Genomic DNA, 19117 nt, shown 5'->3' with positions numbered 1-19117 from the left:
AGGCTTTGTTCTAGGACTCTCTGTTCTGTCGCCAGGGAGTTCTTGTAGAATTTGTACTTTCTAATCCTAAGGGTGCAAGTTGGATTCCTTTAAGTCCCCAGTACACTGTTCCTGTAACCAAGACTTAAAGAAGGACTTGCCCCACCTCCCCACCATTATCTGTACAGTTGCTTCCCTGCATTTCCAGCCATTGAAAGGCATTGTCCGTGGTGGGGACTCAGACCACAGTGGGGGAGATCTCTATCTCCATATGCCTCTGCGTTCTTATTAGTCTCGGAAGTTCTGTTTTGCAGAAGCAGTTTTTAATAGATTTGAGAAATCATTAGGTACAATCTCTTCAATTCACAATTCAGGAGCAGCCAAGTGCCCAAAATCATCTAGCCAGTTAGTAGCAGAGCCAGAGCCAAACTCCTGATCGTCTGACCCCCAAACCCATGCTGAGCCAAGCCCTTAGATCATGGCTGACATGGATGTCTCCCACCCGACACAAAAAGAGTGACATTTGAAAACACCCTTTGTAATACCATCTACCCATAGGGCACGGACATCATCTCCAGCATCACTTATTAAGAACTTATTTAATCAGTATCTGCCTATCCAATAGTCATAAAATGTCACTGGATTCTGGAACCGACTTTGCACCTAATTCTGGGTATCTTTGCATGCTCCAGCATTTCCTGGGTCATATTTTCCTAATATATAAAATGCTATTAGTGATAGTCCTGCCTCACACGATTATTAGGAAGTAATTTGGGAGAAGACTTTATTCTAATAGTCCTTGTACCAGTGGATTGGACATCCATTTGCCACTCCATACATCAATGGAGGAAGGCTTTAAAAGAATCCTTTAAGCAACCTGGCCTAACTAGACTTCAACTTCCCCACATCTTGATTCTTTCAAGTAAGAGGTTCACACTTAATAAATGCTTCTAGTTTATTTCAAAGATAGAAGAAAACACAATGCTAGCGTTGGAGGAGCTCAGGTTGCGTACAAGAGAACAAGGAGATGAGCTAATACCTTGAGCACTTAGCTTATGTCAAGCACCGTGCTATCTCACTGAGTCCTGGTGGCACCTCTACAATGTACACTCCATTTGAAGCTCATTTTGCAGTCAAGGACAAGTGGACACCTGGAAATCAATTTACCTGGGGTCACAAATCTATGAAGTGGCAGAGCTGGCCTTCAGAACCCTTTTTGAGCCAAGCTTATAGACAGAATCCCTTCCATTTTTGCTTAATATCACTCTTTTCTTCCGGGGCCCATCTAGCAAGGAACCTAGCTGCGCAGTTGTCCCATGTAAAATTTCCTCATCATGTACATTTGTTTGGTAGAGGTGCCATAAAAAAAGTATTGTGTGGCATCCCTGCCAAGCCTTCCCAATCTCAAAGTATAGGCTGCACGGCTAAAAACAACAGAAATTCTTTCCATTCTGGAGAGTGAGGCCTGACCTCAAGGTGTGGGCAGGTGGGTTTCTCCTGAGGCCTCCCTAGGAGATGGCATCTTCACACAGTCTTCCCTCTGTGTGTGTGTCTGTCCTCATTTCCTCTTCTTATGAGGACACCAGTCAGGTGGGATTGGACCTACCCATGTGCCTTCATTATAACTTAATTACTGTCTTAAAGTAATCTCTGTCTCCTAGTAGAGTCACTTTCTGGAGCCCTGGGAGTCCAGACTTAACATACAAATTTTGGACACAATTCAGCCTGCGATTCTGTGGTGACCATTGCAGGTGTGCCTCCTTCTGCATGAATTGTGAAAGCCAAGAGTCCACAAGTGATGGGCTAAGGAAGGCAGGAGAGGAGGGACATCATCTCTGCCTGGGACGATGCATGCATTTCTCCTGCAGCCCCTCTCTGCGACTCCTCCTGCCCCCTGGGATGATTTCACTCCTTGTCATGCCTTGCATCATCCGTATTCTCCAGTTAGTGCCTCCTATTGGTTGTCTCTCCTCAAGACCACTACACTGCGGTTCTGTAGGCTGGGCTCTGCCCAAAGATGCCAGGGTTTGGGGTGAAGGATACTGTGCACAGCCCTGAGTCCACTTGCCTGAGTCCACAAGTCCCTTCTTAAGAATTTTTTTTCATGTTTTTAAAGCACATTTTCTTAGTGTTTCCAAATGGGTGCTTTTTCTAATATGCCCAGAGTCTCTATTTAGGCTCACGAGGTCCTGATTCTGCTCCCCCGTCACCCCTACTTCTTCCAGTACCTTGCTCTAGTAACCCTACTTCACATCACTGCACTTGGTCTGCCTTCCCAATGCTCCTGACCTCTCACCAATGGCTTTCACAGTACATAAGGCCACCTGTGCTCATCCCACAGCTCACTCCTACCCACCCCAGTCATCTTTTATTCTCTGTGTTTCCTTCTGGATGATTTTTATTGAAGGTCCTCAAGTTCATCCATATTTTTCTTCACAGCTTCTAATCTGTCAACCACTGTAATTTTTTCTCAATGTATTTTTCATATATAAACAGCTGATTCTGCCTTTTGAACAATATGTAAATTTAATATTTGGTCTTAATATTTTCATATTTTCTTGTATCTTTTTAAATGTGTGGGTTGTATTTACAATAGATGCTTTAATATCTTGATTGGCTAGCTTGGTGTGCCAATATGACAAGGTCAGGCCATTCTTTTAACCAGGAAATCTCATGAGATCATGTATGTAGCTGGGAACTTTGAACAGGCTTGCTTACTGCTTGTTATAAAAGCAATGGTTTCCCCAATGCCCGTGCTCCTTAGTTGCAACACAAGCTCACTGACTGAGTGGCATCTAAAGAGTACAAACACAGAGTATTGCTCTGGTGGAGACAACATGCTACAAATGACTGTAATAGAGGCCTTTTCCTCTGACCCAAGAGCCTCATGGCTTCTTCAAGCTTTTATGAAACAGTGACAAACTAACTTATTAGCTCACATATATGATAAAATCAAGACTCGGGCCCAACACCAACATAACACAACAGCGAAAATGGGGTAAAAAGCTGGGTGTGGTGGTGCACTCCTGTAATCCCAGCTGCTCATGAGGCTGAGGCAGGAGGATGGAGAGTTCAAAGCCAGCCTCAGCAACTTAGTGAAGCACTAGGCAACTCAGCAGGACCCTGTCCCTAAATAGAATATAAAAAGGGCTACAGATGTGACTCAGTGGGTAAGTGCCTGGGTTTAATCTGCAGAGAGAGAGAGAGAAAGAAGAATAAAAATAGTAAAAGTCACCTGATCTTAAAAAAAAATAAGTACAGGTATACACACTCTAACATTTTGCTTACTTGACATAAATTCTTAAATGTATTCAAAGTAATATCTGCCTTTACATAAGATTGAATAAATCAATATGATTTTACAAACATTATACATTGAGTGTACATGCATTTACAGAAAGCAGAGTATGAGGATTTGCTATGAGCCTGCCGATTGTACATATTTCGTGTGGTAACTGCCTGAGTTCATTTCATGTTCAAATAGATTTCCAATTACCTACAATTTCTATAAATCCAAGTGGAAGACTTGGATCTCAAGACACCTCTGTGAGTGCCTCTTTAGAGTGTTCCTGTGACACTTCATCCAGGCAGAGAAATCATTTATTCTTCTTTGTGCATCTTGTCACCCGGCTTTCCAGGGTCTCGCTAATAATTTTAACACGTATCTTCAGCCTGACTGATGTTATAGGTGCTGTTGGTACCCTCTCTATACCTGGGATTCTCTTCTTAGGGTGTTTCCTTCTGGCCATAGTAACCAGGAGCAGACCACACTAGAAATGGCAGAGAATTAATATCTCCAGGAGTAACTGACCATCAAGAGCCGGCAAATGCTCCAGCTTCCCTGTTCTGGGTCTGGGGTAATCTGGGATAACACTGCCTCCCCGGATGATTTCCTCAGCAGGAAGGAGCTCCCTTCCCCACAGGGGTGACACCTTTGTGGCACATGGCTGTTGACTGTCTTCCCTTCCTCACCTGCTTTGCTTGCTCCCCTCTTGGCTTCAGAGATAATCCTCCTGATTTGATTCCTTATCCCAAGGTGCATCTCTGAGGGAATCCAAACAAAAACAACCATTAACATGAAGTTCTATGTAAACGTGCTGTGAGCCCCAGTGGACACAAGCTGTCCACATCCATTGCCAAGGCTATTGTGTGTTTGCACAGAAATCTGTGTTTATCACCAGCAGGGCCAGCTATATGTTTTGTGGAGCCCAGTGCAAAATGAAATTTGTTTAAAAACAACTGGTATCCTTTAGAAAAATGAAAAAAAAATGTTCTGACCGCTTGAGAACATGACAGCCATTCGTTTTTCTGCACTGGAGATGGAGCAAAATTCTTTTTACATAAATTCCACAATTATTTTTCTTCTAAGTGCCACTGGCTTTGCAGACATCTCAGTGAATAATTTTTCAGCCTGCAAGCAGGAGATGCCTTTCCTCTGTGGGGGACAGCTATCTGCCCCATGTCTACACGGAGACCTGGGCTTGCCCTTCTTTTCCCCTCAGGCCCACTTTGGCTTGCTGTGGCCACTGCAGACGCCACTTGTGACACCCATGTGTCCTGTGCCCGTCTCTGCCTCTGTTTTGAACGTTGCTGAAATGTCTGCTGGTCTTCTGTACTAGGCCTTCGGAAGAACACTTGGCCTTTGACAGTGTGTGTGTGTGTGTATGTGTGTGTGTGTGTGTGTGTGAGAGAGAGAGAGAGAGAGAGAGAGAGAGAGAGAGAGACTTCCTAGAAACCAGGGCTGTTTTCTCTTGCCAGGCGCCACGGCGGGCCTTCCTGTGCAGGAGGTCATTTCAATAAGGACTCGAGAGCTTAGTAAGTGGAGAAAAGAAGGTTATTCCCAGACAGGATGCTGGGAAGACGCCCTGAATGAACCTTGCTGGGCAAGAGACGCCAAGGGGACCAAGAATGCCGGCCCGTCCCCCAGGAAGTCATGCATGTGCCTGGGCTGTATGATAAACAGGCAACCCAGCGCTTTTCCAAACAACCAGCATCACAATGCTCCAAATTCCAGAAACTCCTCAAACAATGACTGGACGTTCCTTGTCCCTCATTTGCTTATTTGTGCACCAAGGATTTTCAAAGAAACCAGAAGCCAGGGTTCAGACTTGGGCTTCAGCACAGGAATAGTGTGCGGGGAAGTCGCCAGGCAATGCCCTCCCTCCATGGGGGACAGCTACCTGCCCCGCCACACCTCGTGCCAGGGCCTGCTCCAGCCGTGCGCTGCCCACCCCCCCATAGCCACGCAGGCTGATGGCCAGCATGCTCCAGCGTGAGGCCTGATGGACAGGTCAGACACAGGGAGAAGCTTGGTGATCCACGTCACCCAGAGATGTAAGTGGGTCAGGTTAGAAAGTCCTTCCTGAATGAACAGAAAGACCATCTGGGGAACTAGGGATTTCCTGAACAGCCACCTGACCTGAAGGGCAGATCAAGATGCTTTGAGGCACAGACAGTTTCAGCAAGTTTTTTTTGTTTGTTTGTTTTTTTGTGGTGCCCGGGATTGAACCCAGGGCCTTGTGCATGCAAGGCAACCACTCTACCACCTGAGCTGTATCCCCAGCAGTTTTTAATTGTAACATATTTGTACAAACATACACACATACACACAGTATATGTATGATTATTCTATAATCATATAATGTATCTAATTATAAAATCATTCTTAATATTATTTCACAAGTAAATATAAATACAAATATCTACAGACTATCATTCTGCGAGATGATGGATGTGTGTTTATATGTGTATATATACATACACATAAATGTATGATATTATCTATAAATGTTAGGATATATATGTACGTATTATTTATATATACATGTAGGGGTGTGTGTGTGTGTATACATACATCTCCTAACATTTGTTTACTGGTAACACCCATTCTTAAGAATAGAAACTCTCTCTTGGGCCTGTAATCCCAGTGATTCAGGAGGCCGAAAGCAGGAGAATCACAAGTTCATAGTTAGCCACAGCAATTTAGCAAGGCTCTCAGTAACTTATCAAGACACTGTCTCAAAATAAAATAAAAAAGGGGCTAAGGATGGGGCTCTTTGGTTAGGCACCCCCGAGTTCAATGCCCAATACCAAAAAAAGAAAAAAAAAAGAATAGAAACTCTCATTTGTCAGTTTTCTCCCTGATGCAGTAAAATAGCAATTGAAAATTTGATTGCAATCCTCCCTCAGCAGCCTCAACTACATGCTGGATCCTCAGTTCCTACTGCGCTTTTTTCCATGGCACTTTTAACATCTAATGTACCTTGCAATTTATCTATTGTTCAATGTTTACAATCCAGCCCCCTCATCTCCCTCTCTCCCTTTTAATGTAAATTTCGAAGGTAACAATGTTTCATTACTGTTTCCTTCTATAATCCAGAACACAGGTGACTAGTACATACTAGATACTCAAAATTATTTTGAAAGAATAAACACATCTGCCTTCATTTCCAAAATTCAAGAACACCACAAGGCGGGGTGGCGGGCTTCAGTGGTAGAGAGGTCCTGAGTTCGATCCTCAGCATCACATTAAAAAAAAAAAAATACCAGATATTTACAGGACACCAACTTCTGGTGAGTATGGACCTAAATTGAAGATTGAGTTGGGATTGACAGGGTACTTTCTGGAAGATAGATGGCTCAAATTCAGACACATAACTAAGTTGTGAAAGAAGAAGGCTCCAGGGGTATTGAACAAATAGACTGCCACAGGACAGACAGGAGACCTTGGACCACTGGGGACAAAACAGGCAAGAGCTCCTGTACACGCCAGGGCATCTCCACCCTGAGACACCTCTGAAGCCAGACGCTGAGGGTGCCAGACTTCACATTGCAGACGGAGAGCTCTCCAGAATCTTCCAGTGCTCTTGCTTCTCAGGTTATGTGCATTTTGCTGTCCATCTCCTCAGGGGCAGGAATTCACACCACATCAGACCTCCTGACGATGCTGGCCTCATGGCTAACAAGAGAGAGGCTCTGGACTTGGACCAAGGAAGGATGGAGAGAAAGAGGTTAAGGTCAAAACCATGCAGGAAAGCCTGGAGAGAGAGAGAGTCAGGGCAGAGCTGCATAGCTCACCTCTGTTTCAGGAAGGCAAGTGGCCAGTGAGAACTTTGAACAATCCTTGGGTTCTCTGAACGAGACGGACTTGTAGATGCAGATCTTCATCTGTCACAAAGACACGTGCACACGTGAGGATCACTGTTGGCATTGTGGCCAGGGGTGGGACGTGCGACCATGTGTATTTATCCTTAAGAAATGTATCCTGTCAAGAATGAGAACCACTCCTCCTTAAATCAAAACTCCACACCCTCACCAGCTGCCACAAAAGAAGTCGATACACACCAATTTTATAATCAGAGATGGCCTGAAATCAAACCTGGAATAGAATTTGAGGAGGAAGGTCATTTCTGGTTTTCAAAGCCAAGCCCAGAATGAAGAAGCCCTACTTCCCGTTGGGGACACTAAGCAGAAGCAGGTAGATGACAAGCGTGTTTAACATTTAAACCATTTTGCTTGCGATGGGCGCTGATCACAGCATGTGAACCTGGCACACAGGTGAAGAGGTACTGGGCTGGAATCTGGAGCTAAGGACGTTTGTTTGGCAAAGTTAGCAGGCCAACCCGAAGGCCTTCCTAATAGACATAACAACCTAATTATTACTTTAATCAGAAGGCTGAGGGGTCTTAAAGGGCAGCTTCCTGCCCTTAATTTTTTCATCCAACTGGCTCCACGTACAGCTGACCCATTCTTCACAAAGTTCAGTCGGCTGTCTTGGTTACGGGAGGGCAGGTGGCCAACTGGATCTTCTAAGGCACCAGCTCTGTGCCCTGTAAACAAGATGTACTCTAATTAAAGAGGGTGGGTGGAGGAGCCTGCAAAGGGTACAGACTGGGTTGACTCAAAGGTTAACTACCCATTGACATGGAGTCTGAAAGGAGCAGTCGACCTTTCCCCAGCCCAGTTTTCATTAGGTGCTTGATCTGCAAGGAACAGAGATACCACGTCAGCTAGCACTCCGGGCAAGCCATCGGCCTTGACTCGGTGCATTGAATCTTAGCAAGCTTGCCAAAAAAAAAAAAAAATCCAAAGGAGTTAGAGGAGAGTATGTGCTTTACAAAAAGAGACTTGAATGTAAAATTAATGTACCAGATCCCACTTTAAAAAACAATCACCACATAGCTGCTATTCTGCAGTCTTCCTGCACAAAAGGTTAGCATGGCTCATTTCCAAGAACCATCTACCCTCCCACCTTGACCCAGCTACACTGCATTAAGCCCAGGGCAGCTCTTGAGAAAAAAATGCCAATTTAAGTAACATGGTTAGTATTTGTGGCTTTGTGTGTGTGTAATCTTAGTAAGAAACAAAGTTGGCTTTTTTTTTTATGACGATTTTGTTTTACAAATTGCCTTACTTAGGCTACCTTGCAAAAACTTGAGAGTAGTGGCCTCCCCTGTCTCTGCTGCTCGGTGGTTTTCCTCAACAATGGATTTTGCAGATTGGGTTCCACCCCGCTCTACCCAGAGCTTGCTTTCCTGGGAGGCTCAGGTTTTCTTTGCAGATTGTTCCCCGGAGGCCTCTGCTGCTTCCCTGGTCCTGATAGCGTCAAATTCTATTTTCAGCCACTGCACATGATAACCCTTTTGTTCTCCTGGAGCCCTGGTGCTGACGCAGCATCTTTCTGTATATTTATCTCTGCAGGAATGTGGCTCCAAAGAAAGCAAAGCCAGCCACCGTGCTGTTCCTGGCAGCCCTGTGGGCTGTTGCTGTCTATACCAAGCGTTCGCCCCTGGGGAGAACGTGCAGCTCCAGGCCTCCCAGAAATCAAGCCAACCCATGTCAGGCACCTGAGTCAGGCTCACAAGGAACTCACAACAGATAGAGTTTTTCCTTTGTTTTCAAACCAATGGTGTCCATAAGTGCCCAGACTTGAGTGAGGGAAACAAAACATGAGTGTAGCGATCCTTCCCAGGGCTCCCAGGGCTCCCCCTGAACCCCAGCCTTGGAGCAGCCAGGCCAAGGGTAGGAGGTGACCCTTGAGTGAGTCCTGCCCCTGGACTGCAGGACTCCAAAGGAGACCTGGGTTTGGCTGTTGTCATTCTGCCCTCGGGTTCCCGGAGGTGGTGGTTCCATGCTTAGCTTTGGATACAGAAGCCCTGTCTGTAGCTTTCCAGTGGTGAGCTCTTTGTAGTCTGATACATTCCAAGCCCCTAACATAAAGTTGATGCATTGCTTAATACGATGTTCCAAATGGAAAGTTCTAGAATGGACCCAAATCCATTGCTGAAGGCTCAGAAGCAGAATGGAGTTTTAAACCATTCTGTTCTCCCACAGAGTCTTTTAGCTACATGTGATAAAACTTCTAAAGCAAGGCAAAGTTTAGTGAGTGTAAAGAAGCCAGGGCTTCCTGCCTCTAACCATGACAGAAATCAAGTGAAGCACCCACAGCACAGCTCCTGAGCCATCTGTCCTCTCCACTTCCCATGTCCCCTCCTGCTCCACCTTGTCTACTGATTTATATCCTCGCGGGGTTACCACTTTTTCCAGGGGACTAAATTTCCCACCTCAAATAAAAACTGTCATGGCTACCCTCTGAGAAAGCAGTGGTGTTACCCACTCTTACCACTGGGTGGCGTCCTGGAGCTGAGACTTGGACTCATGATTGACAGCTGCACCACAACCTGTCCAACCCCCCAAAAGAGGCTGGGCCTGGCTTCAACTTAGGAGGGCAACTTCTTGGTTTTGCTGTTACTTCTCTTACTCTATCTGCTGCCATCTTGATCAGTTACAGGTGCTTTGGCCCAGCTCTCCAGGGCAAAATCCTCATCCAAATGTCTCTCCACCAACTCCCTGGATGGAGCAGCCAAGACTTTGCAAACTTAAGGCCTGGCCACTACTAACAGTCCCAATAGCACCGTGGACAAGCAGACACTCATGGGGACCTGGAGGCTTCTTATGCCTCAGCCTCAGGGAGGCCATCAGGAAATTATTTCAGATTGTTGAAAAAGATTTCAGAAGGAAAACTAGATCTCCCATCGCCATTTTCTCTTCCAATAAAAGAACTTCTGCTTCTGAGATCCCTCTGTGGAAAGGCCTAATCCCTGCATGTGACTTTAGAGCAAAGAGACCCCAAGAAGCAATTCTGTCATTTCTAAATGGCAGGACTAGCTTCCGGGCCCTGGTCACCGTTGCCTGGTACCAGAAGGGAGTCACTAGCTACATGGCTGCTGCTGACAGAACGCAACGTGGGTGTCCTCGGAGTTGCTCGATGTTGTAGGGAGCTGAGACGGGTGCAGGATGCAATCCAGCCAGCACTGCCTGCCACCGTGGTCAGGTTAGGGGAATTCAGGGAACCTGTATCTTAGGCCTGTACCATGCAAGAATTTGTGGCCATCACTAAAGTCATTGCAATGATAAAGATACACCGCAAATAACTCTAAGAAAGGACAGAATGTTGAAGAATAATAATAACAATAACAATAATAATAATAATAATAATAACAACATGTAATTACAGACTCAATAAAGTTCTATGGCAGCACAAAGAAGGAAGACTTGACTCCTGTTGTGAGGGGGGCATAGAACAACAGTGGGGAGTGGGTTTCTTTACCTCATGAGCAGTCTATTGAGGAAGGGATTCTTACTGAACAAACCAAGTGAAAAGTCTTTTAGGGTAGCCCTGGCCCAGGCTACTGGCCCAGATCCTCTCTTGGAGTCTGAAGTAATATAAGAGGAATTTACTCCGTGAATGTGGGTTTCAGGGTTTGATTATGGATTTTGAACTACATGGGAGGAACAAGTCCTAGGCAGGACTGACATCCTCAATGTCAAACAACAAGTCAGTGTGTCCACCGGAAATGCGCCTACCAGACCCAATGGATACCAGTGGGCTGGGAGCTGCCCACCAAGTCCCCACTTCCAGGGGTGCAGCTGTGGGTTCCTTGAGAACCAGCCATCAATGGGGAGCGGGTAGTGGAGTTATGCTTGGTGATATTACCACTACTTTAGGGCCTGGTTCTTCATAGCTTTTGTTTTTTAAGACAAACACTGACTTCATTCGAATGGGTATGTCTGGTTTTATCTTAAGTAATAAGGATCCCAAAATCACTGCTAATTTTAAATGAACATAAAAGTTTCAAAAGGAGAACATGGAACCTCCTCGCATCTATTAGGGTGATCACGATTTTAAAAAAAATAGGTAGCAAGTATAGATAAGGATATGGAGATATTGAAATCTTTGTACTCTGCTGGTCGGAATGTGAAGTGGTCCCACTGCTCTGGAAAGCAGTCTAGAAGTTTCTTTAAAAAACAAAAACAATTACTATATGATCCAACAATTCCATCTCTGGGCATATAGGCCCCAGGACTGGGGGGGGGGGACTTACTGAGAGACCGGTACACCTGGGTTCAAAGCAGCATTATCAAAAGAAGGAAGGGAGGGAGGGAGAGGGAAGAGAATGGGGAGTTTGGAAGAGATGAGGTCTAGACTCACCACTGACTTGTTATTCACAGAAGCGACAGATGAGTCAGTAACAGAGAAAAATAATAATAATACAAGAGCATACGCAGAGGAAAGGGATCCTAGACCAGGAGAGGAAGGGCGAGAGGAGGGGGATACGAGGACACAGTAAACAGGGTGAGCTCAAGAGCAGGAGAAAAATGAAGGCAGAGAAGTGCCAACAAAATTTGCAAAACAGGAAGCTTCTAGAAGGGGATGCTAAGGAGGGGCAGGAGGATGAGGATCAGGATCCAGAGGCGGTGTTTTGGACTCATTACCAGATGGCCACGGTGGCAGGAATCAGGGTGAGAGAGGAGGAGACCTTTGTGAATGTGGAGACTGTACTTCTAGAAGTTCCAGCTTCTGGGAAGGAGAACCGGGATGTGGCGGCAGCTCAAAGGAAGGATGGTTGTGGACTTCTTTTCCAGGGTAGAAGTTTACGGAGGTGTGACACCATCCAGGAGAGATCCACAACTCGTATGGCCCCACTTACCATGGCTCGGCTGGGTTTTTGACTTTACGAAGGTGTGAAAGCATCACACACTCAGCAGAAACTGGGCTGTAGGTTCAAATTGGGTTCTTTCCCTTGGCAAGCAAGGTGCCGTCTGATCCTGTCTCTGGGAAACGGCTGGCCCTCCGCAGTGCACGCTGGGGCTCAGCCGGGGTGTTCTGTGGGTCAGGTGTACCAAGTGCATTTCCACCTTATGACATTTTCCACTTGCGGTGGGTGTAACTCCTTTACAAGGCGAGGAGCATCCACACAAGCAAGAAAGCACGCAAAAGATGAGACAAGGTCCATGGAAATTGCAAAGGACTCAAGGTCAAGGTCGGAGACAAAGCGGGCATTGGCCTCTATCTAAGAGGAAGTGGAAAACACCACTCCTTGGAGGCAGGAGAGGCAGCTCTGAGTCTTGCAGGAGTGAAAAGGGTTTGGGAATCACTTTCTGGTTAAACAGGAAAGACATTACTATGGACAGGAGACCTGGACTTCAGAACTCTTGAAATAACAGCCTGTGGTCAGTCCCCGGGGGCTTTCAACAGCACAGCCTTGAGCATCTGGGGGAGCCATCTTGTGAACTCAACAAGACTTTCTGGCAAGTGGACTTTTGTGTCCATTCCAAGAATTGTCCCAAGCAGCAAAATTGGACCACTGGATTGTCCCGTGCAGAGATGGCCACGGGCTCCCCATCTCTTCTTGGTGATCTGACAGACCTCCCCTGTCCAGCGTTCAACCCTACTGCCCTGCCCCCATCCAGCCATGGGGTCATGACCCTGGCATGGCTGGAGGCAGCCTGATGGAAAGGAAGGGCAGGAAATTCCCTACAAGGTGGGGATAATTGAGGATGTGCTGCTCCAATTGCTTATTCCACCATTAAGACGTCTGCCCTGAGACCAAGAGGGAAGAAGTGGTAACCGGGTGCGTGATGGGGTGATAGGCTAGCTTCCCGGTAGTAATCATTTCACACTGTGTCTGTGCGTTGGAATTTTAGGTTGAACACCTTAAACGTATATAATTTCTATTTGCCAATCATACTTCAGTAATAATCGGGGCAGAAGGTAATCAAAAGGGGGAGAGTAACGCAGTAAGGGAGGTTGGCTGACCCAGGTCGGTGGATTTCCTCCACACTGCGCTTATTCCTAAAAATTCAACCCCTGTCAGCTAAGCCAGGGAATGGGAGCCATGGAAGATCCCTGGAACAGGTCATTTTGGAAAACAGAAAAAAACACACTGCTGTACTACGAATTTCCAGCTACAAGACCCGGGGTATTTGGGATTTTAGAGTGGAAAGGGAAAAAAAATTGAGATAAAGCCTACAAAAAAGAGGAGGTAGAAAGAAACCCAAAGCAACCAGACCCTGCCCTCTCCAGGACGTCACTTGCAGTTGACTCCGTTTGGGGGACAATAGACTATGTTGAGAAAGAATCTACCATCAGGGAATGTTGAAGAACACAGAATAGAATCAGCTCTGGGTTTTTTCTGGCAGAGTACTCTGCCCAGGTGGGATGGAATAAAGTTCGAGTTCTAGAAGGTGAGAGGAGAGCTAAGAGGGAAAGAGAGATGGGAATAGGGGGGGAAAGAGGAAGGAAAAGAGAGAGGAAGGAGGGAGGAAAGGGAGGGAGCTCTGTGGGACTATTTGGGGAATCCAGAAATGGCTCCCCAGACATGTTCCAACTGGTGGGGACTTGGTTACCCAAGAGCAAGTCCCCATAACATCAGTTCAGAGAGACCAGCGGGGGGCACCAAGGCCCCCAAAACGTACAACACCAGCTTGGGTTATCCTAACCTCTGACCTGCTCCCCCTCCTGCCTCTCTTCCAAATATTAGTCACAACATTCTTTTGATCATTTTTCCTTTTAAAGGAGATGCTACTCTTACGGAAAGGTCAACCAGCTAAAAATGTGTTGCTCGGATTTTCCATGGGCTTTTCTGCATGAATCCTTTGCTTCCAGTCTTGCCCGGAAGAAATGAGGGAAGCATTTTTCCACCCGCAGGGATTCATTTTCCAGACACCAGTGCCAATGTTTGTCTTCTTTGCCTTACCCCCTTTGGTCTTATCAGTGACTTTCAGAAGAACCAAAAGAGTGATTTTATTTTTAAAGGAAGAGTCAAGCATTTCTTTGAGATTTGAAGTTAAAGAGTCCAAGTTCTTTTTTAGTAACTCCCCTTATGCTAGTAAGGCCAAGCACTGTGGCATGTGTGTTATTGGAATGACTCTCCCTTGGGCAAGATCCCCCAGGCTCAGTAGAGCACCCAACTGCCCACGGATAGGCCTGGAGGATCTGCACCAACCATGCAGTGTCCTTTGAGGGTGTCCCAAAATGGTGCCTGGAATTTCTACTTGGCAAATCACTAATCTGGGTTAAGACATGGAAGATTCCTACTCAGTGTTGTCTTCCAGGAATATCCCTTCCTCTATCAGGCAAAAAATACCCAAGATAAAGAAACTTAACAAGAGAAAGGTGCATGTGCTTTGGCTCATGGTTTTAGGGGATTCAGTCCATGGGTATTTGATTCAGTTGCCTTGGGATCTGTGGCAGCATAGACATTATGGCAGGGTGCACACTATGGAGAAGGTCACTCACCTCTAGGCATCCCTGAAGCAAAGAGAGAGACAGGAAAGGGTAAGAGCTACCCTTTAAGGACATGCCCCACCCCCAAAGACCTAACTTCCTCCCACCAGGCTCCACCCCTTATAGGTTCTACCACCTCACAGTAGTGCCACAGGCCCGAGACCAGGCTTTAACACATGGACCTTTGAAGGACATTCCAGGTCCAAACTATCGCACAGCACAGAGTTTACATGCTCAAGAGAATGGTTCTGTCTTCTGGATTCTCAAAGCAACTGACCCCTGCTGCTCTTTCAGTACTTATTTATTTATTTGCATGCCTGTCTTTCCATGGCGCATCCCTCTTCCTGTTGGATTCTTAAGTATCTCCAGGCCATGATCAGTCTTATTATCTCTGTTAAAATCAACATTAGAACCTAAAGCGTACTATTAAAGAAAAAAAAATTATTATAACATTTGCTAAAAGGGCCAGGAAAGCTATATTGAATCCACTCAGTGGGGCTACCGATTAGAGGAAGAGAGAGAGAGTTCAACCAGAGAAGTTGCAAAGTCAGTGCAGATTTGTGACCAAGGAGCAGAGTGAGCGTGGGAAACTGAACAGGAAATGAGGAAGAGGAGACATCAAGAGAGAGCAGGGGATTCTCACTGAACCGACAGCAGGGTCCTTGGCTAGCGCCAAAGACCCTGTCTCTAAATAAAATATAAAATAGGGCTGGGGATGTGGCTCAGAGGTCGAGTGCCTCTGAGTTCAATCCCTGGTACTCCCTCCCCCATAAAAGATTAGCTCATTTACTCTTGACAGGTCAAAACTTAAAAAGAAGAAACAGGAGATGAAAGAAGAAAATGAGAAAAGATGGGAAGAGAAAGGAGAGAGGAGACAGTTTTGTAGGCCAAGGCAGAGAGGAGCAGGTATTGCTGAAGGCTCCAACCCTCTCCGGAGACTGGGTTGGATGAGAATTCTCCATGTGTCAGAAGGAAACCACTGGGCATGGTGGGTGGGAATGTAAGTCGCCACATCTATGATGGAAAACAGAATGGAGGCTCCTCAGAAAGCTACAAGTAGAAGTACCACGTGATCCAGCTCTCCCACGTCTGTTGGAGAGACCATGTTGGCTGCAGCACCAGTCATTCCTGATAGACAGACATGGGAACGACCTAAGTACCCACCGATGGAGGAATGGCTGAAGAAAATGTGGAAATGTTCACCACTGTATTATCAGCTTTTCCATCACTGTGACCAAAAGACCTGACAGGAACAATTAGAGGAGGAAAAGTTTATTTTGGCTCACAGTTTCAGAGGACTCAATCCATAGAGGGCCAACTCCACGGCTCTGGGCCCGAGGTGAGGCAGACATCATGGTGGAAGGGTGTGGAGGAGGAGAGCAGCTCAGGACATGACAGCAGGAAGCCGAGAGAGCTCCACTCACGAGGGACACATATAAACCCCAGTGATCTACCTCCTCCAGTCCCCTTGCCTTCCTACAGGTACCACCCAGTCAGTCCTGATCAGTGGTTTAATTCACTAATTAGGGTAAGGCTCTCCTAATCTAACCATTGCACCTCTGAAAATTCTTGCATAGAATTTTAGATAACACATGGGCTTTGGGGAGCAGCTCATATCGAAACCATAACAACATGGAATAGTATCCAGCCTTAAACAAAAGGAGGATATCCATCTGACATTTACGACTACATGGAGGACATCACGTGAGTGAAGTACGGCACAGAAATTCAAGTGCCACATGCTCTTACTTATATGCAGAATCTGAAAAAGAACAGGGAGAAGCAGAATATGGTCCCCAGGGGTTGGCGACAGAGGCAAGGGGGTCTTGCTGAGATGTTGGTCAAAGGCTATAAAAGTCCTGTTTTATAGGAAGAACATAAAACATAGTGACTTTAGTTAGTAACCATGTATACTTGAAGAGAAAGTAGAAAAATTATTCTTGCTACAAATACACATGAAGTAATGGTGTGTTAATCAAAGCATCATGCTGTACACCATAAATATGTATCATTTTTTATTTGTCATTTTTGAAAAAGTTAATTCAAAAAGAAAAAAAAATCTGCACTGCAGAGCACTTCTGACTCCCCAGAAGTCACCTTTCAGACTATGTCTACATGAGGACACTCATCAGAATCCTGAGTTCTTGAAGATCTGTCCACACAGGAGTTTTTATTGTAAAAATAATCTGCTGGTTGTCTTCAGCAATTTGCAAATGAGCTACTTAGCTTAAATCTTGCAGAGGCCCAGAGAGGGAGCTCTCATTTGCTCTCACTTCATAACTATTAGGTGGCACAGGGAGAGATGGTAACTAAGTTTTGCTCGCCACAGGGAACCCAGGAATCTACCTCAAGACTCCCACATTTATAGAAGGCAGTCATTCAAATACTTCCTGAGATTTCAAATAATACCTGTGCTAGAATCAATGAGCTTACTTAGATTTTTTTTAACTCTAAATACCAACTGGAACTATATTATAAATGTGGGTGTACATATATATTTAATATTTTATTTGAAATAATTTAAAGTTATTGTATGTAGTTACATGCTAACGTAATACAAAGAGCTCTGGTATACTCTTTTACAAAGATAAACACAATTTTAACATCAGGCCATGTTTGCTTTATACTTCTCTGTAGCTACATGAACGGATAGACAGATATTTGCATTCTCCTAAACCATTGGAAAGTAGGTCACATACATGACTCTCCTTTATTGCTGAATACACCAATGTTTGCCTGAGGATAAGGCTTCTCAAATTCAGGAAATTTAATGTTGATACAACACGATAATCTAATCTATGATTCATAAAATATGGCCACAGTGTATCCCAATAGTGCAGCTTTAGCTATTTTATGTCTTTAATAAAACAAAGAAAAATGTTTTACTCATTGCAGAGATGATCATGAGAACTTTCCCACCAATTTAATATTAAGAATGAATTATTTGCTCCCTAAATTATTTATTGGTTTAGATATTTTTTTTTAGTTTAGTTTGCTTATTGCTTTAGCTCTGGAAGCCTCTAAGTACATATTTATAAATCCAGGAAGACTTTCTGATAGTCCCACTCTCATCAGGTGGACGTGGACGATCCAAGATCTTGCAGTGGATGCAGTTCATCAGGAGGGAGGCTCAAGTTTAAAGGCCTTGGCAGGCATTGGGCTTCTGAGGCGTGCAAGACGTAGAGTCGGGGAGAAAGGCTCTTGGGAGAAGTCTCACTGTCACTTTAGACCAGGAAGCCCCGTGGACAGGCACAGGAGCCAACAGCTTCTCCACCAACACTCTGGCTCATGGCTCTTGCCTTGGGACAGGTCGGTCCTCTCCATGAGTGCGTCCAGTGTGCGTCATAATCTCCTAATAACACCGTGTCACTTTTGTGTGTTGATACCACCTGTTTACCCCCAGCCACGCTCCCTCTTACCTCCCCCTGTTCTGTGACACTGGAAGCTACAAAGGGACTTTTTGTTTGGGCCTGTAGGTAAAAATGGACCATGAGGAGTCTATCAGCCAACGAGTTCTTCCTTCCTCCTGACTTCGTCCTTTGAGACTTGACCCCAACGATGAACCAACCCATCAACATTCCCTCTTTTCTCTCACTGTCCCCACCTTCCTTCCTGGTCCACTGGCCTCTTTCCCCTTGACTCAAGTCTCTCCCGGGTGACACACAGGGTGACACACACCGGAGGCACTATCACACGAGGAGAGAGTGAGACAATGTCCTCCGTCCAGAGACAGAGAAGGTCAAATCCACAAGAGAGAGAGGGTAGGACAGAAACCAGAGATGGAGGGACATCAATACGATTTGGGTTTGTAGTGACCACTTGCTAATCGTCTTGCAGTTTAAAATAAGCTCTCCCTTCACGTCAGTTTATTTTTACTTCTTTTGTAACACCTTGGGCCCCAGGTAATGTTCAGATAAGAGACATTGCAGAGAATTCCCATCAGGCCTTCCCTCTCCCAATTAACTAACTTGAAAAGGAAGAGAGAGGCTACAAAGGGAAGTTTTGTTTGGAGGCTTTAGGCAAAAACTGACAGTTTGGGGTCAATTGGTTTCACCTCCATCTGACCCACTTTTTTGCACCAGCAGATAATTGGACAGATTGGGTTTCAGGAAGTCAATACTCCTGGAGTCAGCCCAGGTGGCACCTGGTGTCCCTGACAGCAGCTAATGCTACTGTGAATGAAGAAAGGAGAGATAAGGCCCCAGTAGCCACCAAATCAAGGGCAACTTCAGTTCCAAAGAACTACTTGAAGAGCGCCATTTTCTCCATCCTGTGCCATCAGGGCAGAGGGCGCTCAGGGGGTCTGGAAAAGACCGGCTGATGACCAGGTAGCTCATCTTTTGGGATATGACACTGTTCACAGAGCATACTAGAGCTCTCAGCAGCAGTAAGTATATTTGTAGCCCTGTTCAATTCCAGGATCACAGTTTTTCCCAGTTTTGTCTTGGTCAAGCCTCCAGCAACCTGCTGAGGCTTTGAAACCATTTCCTACTTGAGCAAATTGAGCTTCAAGGAGATGAAGTTCTCAAGATCATTCAGCCAGGGCAGGGGTCAGGAGGCTCAGGCAGG

At 45.6% G+C, this 19117-nt stretch overlaps 1 protein-coding gene and 1 long non-coding RNA gene across 3 annotated transcripts in view; both read right to left on the bottom strand.

The window, feature by feature from the left end:
* Positions 1-19117, bottom strand: part of Tmem170b (transmembrane protein 170B) — a 77701-nt gene that overhangs the window by 16180 nt on the left and 42404 nt on the right. The gene's annotated exons all lie outside the window — the stretch shown is intronic.
* Positions 699-8085, bottom strand: LOC144366356 (uncharacterized). 2 transcript variants are annotated; one of them, XR_013425427.1, is made up of 3 exons: positions 7057-8055; positions 3952-6959; positions 699-3168 (listed from the first exon to the last, which is right to left on the bottom strand). It is a non-coding gene; the product is annotated as an uncharacterized LOC144366356 (long non-coding RNA). The 2 variants fall into 2 exon arrangements; XR_013425426.1 differs by lacking the exon at positions 699-3168 and having other exon boundaries at positions 6642-6959; positions 7057-8085.

Source organism: Ictidomys tridecemlineatus, chromosome 8 (genome assembly GCF_052094955.1).
Source record: "Ictidomys tridecemlineatus isolate mIctTri1 chromosome 8, mIctTri1.hap1, whole genome shotgun sequence".
NCBI lineage: Eukaryota > Metazoa > Chordata > Mammalia > Rodentia > Sciuridae > Ictidomys > Ictidomys tridecemlineatus.
The sequence above is the reverse complement of the archived record's forward strand: the minus strand, read 5'-3'. Positions and strand labels throughout refer to the sequence as shown.